This window comes from Diadema antillarum, unplaced genomic scaffold (genome assembly GCF_040938485.1).
Source record: "Diadema antillarum isolate AM-2024a unplaced genomic scaffold, OU_Dant_1.0 scf00000027, whole genome shotgun sequence".
NCBI lineage: Eukaryota > Metazoa > Echinodermata > Echinoidea > Diadematoida > Diadematidae > Diadema > Diadema antillarum.
The window spans coordinates 192,051-198,050 of record NW_027270916.1 but is presented as its reverse complement, the minus strand read 5'-3'; the positions used below and the strand labels follow the sequence as shown (position 1 = coordinate 198,050).

The 6,000-nt window shown below is 40.2% G+C and overlaps 1 long non-coding RNA gene across 2 annotated transcripts in view; it reads left to right on the top strand.

Moving 5' to 3' along the window:
- Positions 1-264: 264 nt before the first annotated feature.
- Positions 265-6,000, top strand: part of LOC139734767 (uncharacterized) — a 121,040-nt gene continuing 115,304 nt past the window's right edge. For both annotated transcript variants that reach the window (XR_011711173.1, XR_011711174.1), the window contains exon 1: positions 265-379. This is a non-coding gene — a long non-coding RNA (uncharacterized lncRNA). The remainder of the gene's footprint in view (positions 380-6,000) is intronic.

Here is a 6,000-nt window from a genome sequence, read left to right as displayed (position 1 = left end):
CACCAAAAATAATTATTAATTGTGCCCCCTCCCCCTTTACAGAATTCCTGGATCCGCCCCTGATATTGATCTACCTACCCTTGATACGCTTCTTGGCACGAGTTTGTATGTCAGTAACGTGGGAGCCTTCACAGATACCATACTATCATTGACACTCATTTTTTGTACCGCTATGTTCAACGGGTGGTGTACTGTATGTTGTGCGATTACTGGGTCGGGTACATGTAGTGTGTTGAATTTTTGTCGCGACACAGAGCACACACACGAAAGGATCAGGAAAGTACGCTGCACCCATTTTACAGCTGTGTACGGATGTGGGATGTCAACACTGAACTGAACTTGAAGAAGTTTGCTTCGTTCCGTTGCTAGCAGTCTGCAGGTGAGTAGAATTAGGATTTAATGGGGGAAAGAACACTGGAGAATTTGAGACGATATATCATGTGATTTCGAATGAAAGTGGGGAATTGCTGTTTCCAGGACCCCGCAAGCTCAAGAGGGGCAGCAGCAGCATGCATTTGAGCTGGTGCTTGTCTATATCAGGCAAGTTGACTTGTGTATCGCGATGGTAGTTAGCAGGTTAGGCGTGCATGGCCGGTCACCGTGTCGTGTCGCGGTTTACTACTCAGTAGTAGACCTATGTTCCACGCGCTGGACATGCACTATCGCACGACTGTGATATTATGTGTAAATTTATACAAACTCATTTGTAATGCACGTAATCGAAGATATGCAGGTTTTTTTTTCTTTTGCAGTAACTTAGACTTCTACACCAATTAATTTACTAGTTCAGTTCGGGAAACCCACTCACAAGGGGGGCCCCTCCTTATAAGTAACCAGTCCCCCTTATAAGTAACCCCGTCCCCCTTATAAGTAACCCCCGGGGCACCCCTTATAAGGAGTCTCCACGCTTTTTTGCAATGCAACGCGAAAATGAAAGGACTGCGGCAATTCGCTTGATTATGTCCATAAAGCTTCACAAGTTTCCTAGTTACTCACGAAATTTGAGCAAAATCGGTTTGAGGCATCATATCTAAAATCATGGATTTAAATGCGATGTCAAACGACCCATGCGAATGCTGAAATGCGAGCGATTACTGGCGTGAGTGTCGCCACAATTTTCTATTGTTAGATCTCCTCACTTCACATAAACAGAGTATTGAGAGCAGCATCAGTCAGTGGTGAAGTCATGTTTGTGATGTGAGAGTATTTGACTGTATCTGTAGTAACCCATACCATAAGTACAAATGCCTCTGAAGCTGTGTCGTCAGGATGACCAAGTAGACACTGGGCGGAGTTTGTTTTGTTGCAGTTTACAATGATCCCTTTCGCTAAACTATTTGATTGTGCACTAAAATGTAATGTGTCGGTAGCAGAATTAGAAGCAGCTCATCAACACAAGTGTCACTCATACCAAGTTCACCATCAGCAGTGTCACTGTCTTAGATTGTGTCACCCCGCATCGTCACTTGAAAAATGTTGTTACACTGGTACAGTCAAACCTGCCTTAGCGACCACCTGTCTATAGCAGCCACTGAAAAATCCCCCCCCCCCCCCCCCCCCCCAGAGAAAAGCCCTGCTGAAGACCTTGTGTATAGTGGCCACCTGTCTAACGCAGCCAGCGACCACAAATTTTGTTTCCCGCGGTAGATTTTAACCTGTCTATAGCGGCCACAGACCCTGTGGAGCCGTAGCCGAGCCAGTAATTCAGTGTGTTTTTCTGCTTTGTAGTCGTGCCAGTCATTCCTGGGCAACATGCAGTGATCGCCACTGCTGCATTCATCACTCATTCAGTCATAATACTGCACTTGACTAGTGTTAAGCATTCTTCACGACTGTACACATGCTACTGTGCAACAATTTCATAAACACTGGCATTGTTCAATGCATGAAACACATGTGTGCATACGTACATACATACATGTACATGTAAGTACTTACATAATACAACGATGATACATGTACATGTAGGCAATGCACACAAAGTTGGATAACCTGTCTATAGCGGCCACCTGTCTATAACGGCCACTTTTTTCGTCTCCCTTGGGTGGCCGCTATAGACAGGTTTGACTGTATACGTAACTTTGTTTACCAACTCTGTTCTGTCATACTCATGTATTATCATTGGTGGGCACGGGTTAGGTACACTTGTACTAGAGTGCACTAGATCTATACCAACTTTTCCTACTTCCTCTGGAAGCTTGAACTTGGATCATGGGCACAGGGTATATGTGACAAGTCACAGTGCCAACTACTGTAAAAGTGGTTTCTTTCACGTACAGATACTTTCGCGGTTTACATCGGTGCCGACTTTTTCGCCTGTGAATACACAGTCGGCAAAATCTGTTTTATTTTGCACATGAAAACCCAAACTAAAACCCAATTATTCTTTTATTTATTAAATAAAAATTAAAATTAGAGGCAGGCTTACCTGAAATCCCGTCTCTCGAGTACTTTATAGCATGCTTGTACCTACATTATTGGGCGCAATAGCGTTGTAACAAGCGGCGAGTTAAAAACATTTTTCGCGTGATGTTAAATTCGCAGTTCAACCTCAAAGCGCGAACAGCGCGAAAATAAAACCACCGCGAAAGAAACCACTTTTGCAGTAAACCTCTGGCGACATCTGTAGCTAGGATCATGAGCACAGGGTATGTGATAATCACATTGCCAACTACTCCCACATGCTCAGGCGACAACTGGAACTTGTGCCACTACTCAGTACATAGTAGTTCGTAGGTTAATACAGTACACATAAAAATGCAGTGGAGATGGAGGATTGCAAACACATACAGTTTACTTCGCAGTCATTTCAGATTACAAAACACATAACACATTTACATGTATGTGGGCTACTTGCTGATGACAAAGTCAAAACAGCAACAAATTCAATGCCACCTCTCCCCTGAAAGTGGAGTGAGGGAGCATCTTTCACTTCCCTCTCAAAGAAAGTTAAACTGCCAGATACAGTATCAAATAAACTAGATTCATGGCATGGTTACTGATTTGAAGGAACGATTACTGATTTTAATCCATTGAGGATGAGTCCCAAGTATTATACATGGGCAGGTGTCTATGGGAAATGCATGTTGCAGCAAAATCAAACCATCCTCAATGGCTTAAGAATGTTCCTTGTACATGGTTACCAACAAACGGCATGTGCCCTCGGCCTAAACAGGTGTGGGTATTAAAATGATCCCAACTTGTCAACGTTTAACAAGTAGCCACATTTTTAACATTAAATGTTTAAACTCATAATAATGCACTACCACTGTAAAATGACCATTTAAACTGGGTAGGGCACCCCTTTCTCTGCTAAAGGCACAATCAATTCCAACAAATTCTAATCCCTAGCATAAAACCAAATCGGTTCCACCGAATTTTGTTGTATAGTATTTTGTTCTTGCTAATTTGCAAAAACAAACAACAAAAAGAGTGATTGAGCAATTAGCAGATAGACAGAGACAACTTAATTTCAGTCTTAGAGACTTTATTATGTACATGCTTACTCAATGTTTTCAAAGCTATTTTTTCTTCCTATATATCCATTCAATGTGAAACTAACATTCAGTTATTGTTCGTTTTTGCAATACAGAAATTATTTGAGCTGCAATGTTAGTGGCTCGTGTGTGCCAGTGTGTAGCAGTACATGTTGCCATTGTGTTGTCATGTGGCTTTTTGGCTGTAGGAATGTGGCAGCTATGCACAGTTATACATGTAGTATTATGTAGTCATTAAGGCTGCGTTCACATAGAAGTATACTATTCAGGTATTCGGGGCTCGTTTTCGAGGGAACGCGAATAGCTTGAATCGAACGATAGGATTTCCTAACACCGGTTCACATAAGAGGGCACTATTCGAAAGTACCGAATAGCATTGAATAGTATAGCATAGTGGGAATCGAGCTTTAGGGGCATTTGGTATCTGGTGATGTGCTGTGTAGCCACTTTAACAAGGGTCTGATGTCATTGTGCCTTTATCAAGTCACTTCTGGTACAAAATTAAGGTTTTTAAAACAGCTTTCAGGGATTTTGGGCTGATGATTAAATGTAAAGAGCTGTTCTAATCTGGTTATGAGGTAAGAAACAAACAATTTTTTGAAAAGAGCGATTGGAAACATGTTTCTGTGGAGATGATTTTAAAAGTAGAGTTGTTTTGAAAGATGTTGTCGCTCAGACTTCCCCACACCAACTACTCTAGTACACGATCTCCGCTCCTCGGGTCACACGGCGCAATGGAGCTGCGCAGTGACAAGGCTTCTGTCTTCACCCATGATAGAGATAATAAACACATCTATTCGAGAAACATGATCTGAAAGGCACTGTGGCCTGGTGGATAAGACTTCTGACTCCCAATCAGATGACCCGAGTTTGATTCCCGCCCACTGCTTACGTCCTTGGACAAGATGTTTTTACCCACCACGTCCCTCTCAACCCAGGAGTATAAATGGGTACCTGGTAATACTGGAGTAATTATAATGGCAGGACCCTCTGGTAGAGCAGTGGCAATGCTGAAGAGGCTACCCTGGATAAAGAAGATATTATTATTATCATCATTGTTATTATTATTATTATTATTATTATTATTATCATTATTATTATTATTTTTATTTTTATTTTTACTCTTATTCTTATTCTTATTATTATTATTATTATTATTATCATTATTATTATTTTTTTTATTTTTATTTTTACTCTTATTCTTCTTCTTCTTCTTCTTCTTCTTCTTCTTCTTCTTCTTCTTCTTATTATTATTATTATTATTATTATTATTATTATTATTATTATTATTATTATTATTATTATTTATATTATTATTAAAGACCTTTGGCTTTGCCAACACGTTTTAAAAGTGGGTATTCCCATACATGGGAAAGATGATAAATGCAGCCTTAGGTAACTTGTACGGGGTACAGGGCTAAGATACTGTCTTTGCAGTGCTGTTTTCAGTATGTTGATACAATTGTACATATACGTGTACAATGTATGCATGTACAAATCATCAGCACTTGTTTGCTTATTTTTTCCCAACATACAATTGTATCAAATGGGTCTGCTGCTGGTCATTTGTATGTTCTGCATGAGCTATCATCAACTCGTACAAAATGTTACCATCACAAATGATTATGATTTAATTCATTGAGATTGTATAATTGTCATTTTAACCCCTTTGTCATATCAAAGTGTATAAAATACTAAACTCATCACATCAAAAGAAAGTCTTAAAATGGGAAGTAATTTCCTCTTTATAATACAGCCAGAGAATTTCCAAGTAATGGGAAGTAATTTCCTCTTCCTACTACAGCCAGAGAATTTCCAAGTACTGCTGTTTTAAAATGGCATGTGTTGGTTTTGGTCTTCCTTTGGTTATCTACATTTTATTGTACATGTCTGTACTTATACATGCCAGAATTCATACAGGTCTCCTAATGCTGCACAGAAATGCAGTATTTGGTACTTTTAGCCATGTTTGGAAGTTAATAGAAGCTATAAACCTAAAATGGCAATGCATAGTTTTTGTTGGATACATAGACCATGTACTTTGGATATGTGCCTAACATTAAAGGATCAGTTTTTTTCTCTCTTTTTCTCTCTGTTGCCATTGCATAGATAAGGAAATATTGAAACATACTGGTGTTGCCTTGAGAAGCTGTACATGTCGTCAATGACCTCAATCTTATTTTCATCTTGTATACTGGAAATACACAGAGACTCCAACCCCAAGCACCTTCTGATCTGGAGATTCTCCCGCCCGAAACCCCTAGCAAACGGGAGACTCCAAGTTGATGTGTGCGAAGCGCGAAGTTCCTAGGATTCTAGATGTTCTCTGATGCTATCTAAGGCTATTTTTTCAACATACGATAGAAATAAGTAAGAAATCCTTTCCACCGGGAGACACAGAGCCAGGGCGGGAGAAATCAAATCTCAAACGGGAGAACGGGAGATTGTGCAAAAATGGGCTTTCGGCGGGAGACTCCCGTCGAAAACGGGAGAGTTGGAGTCT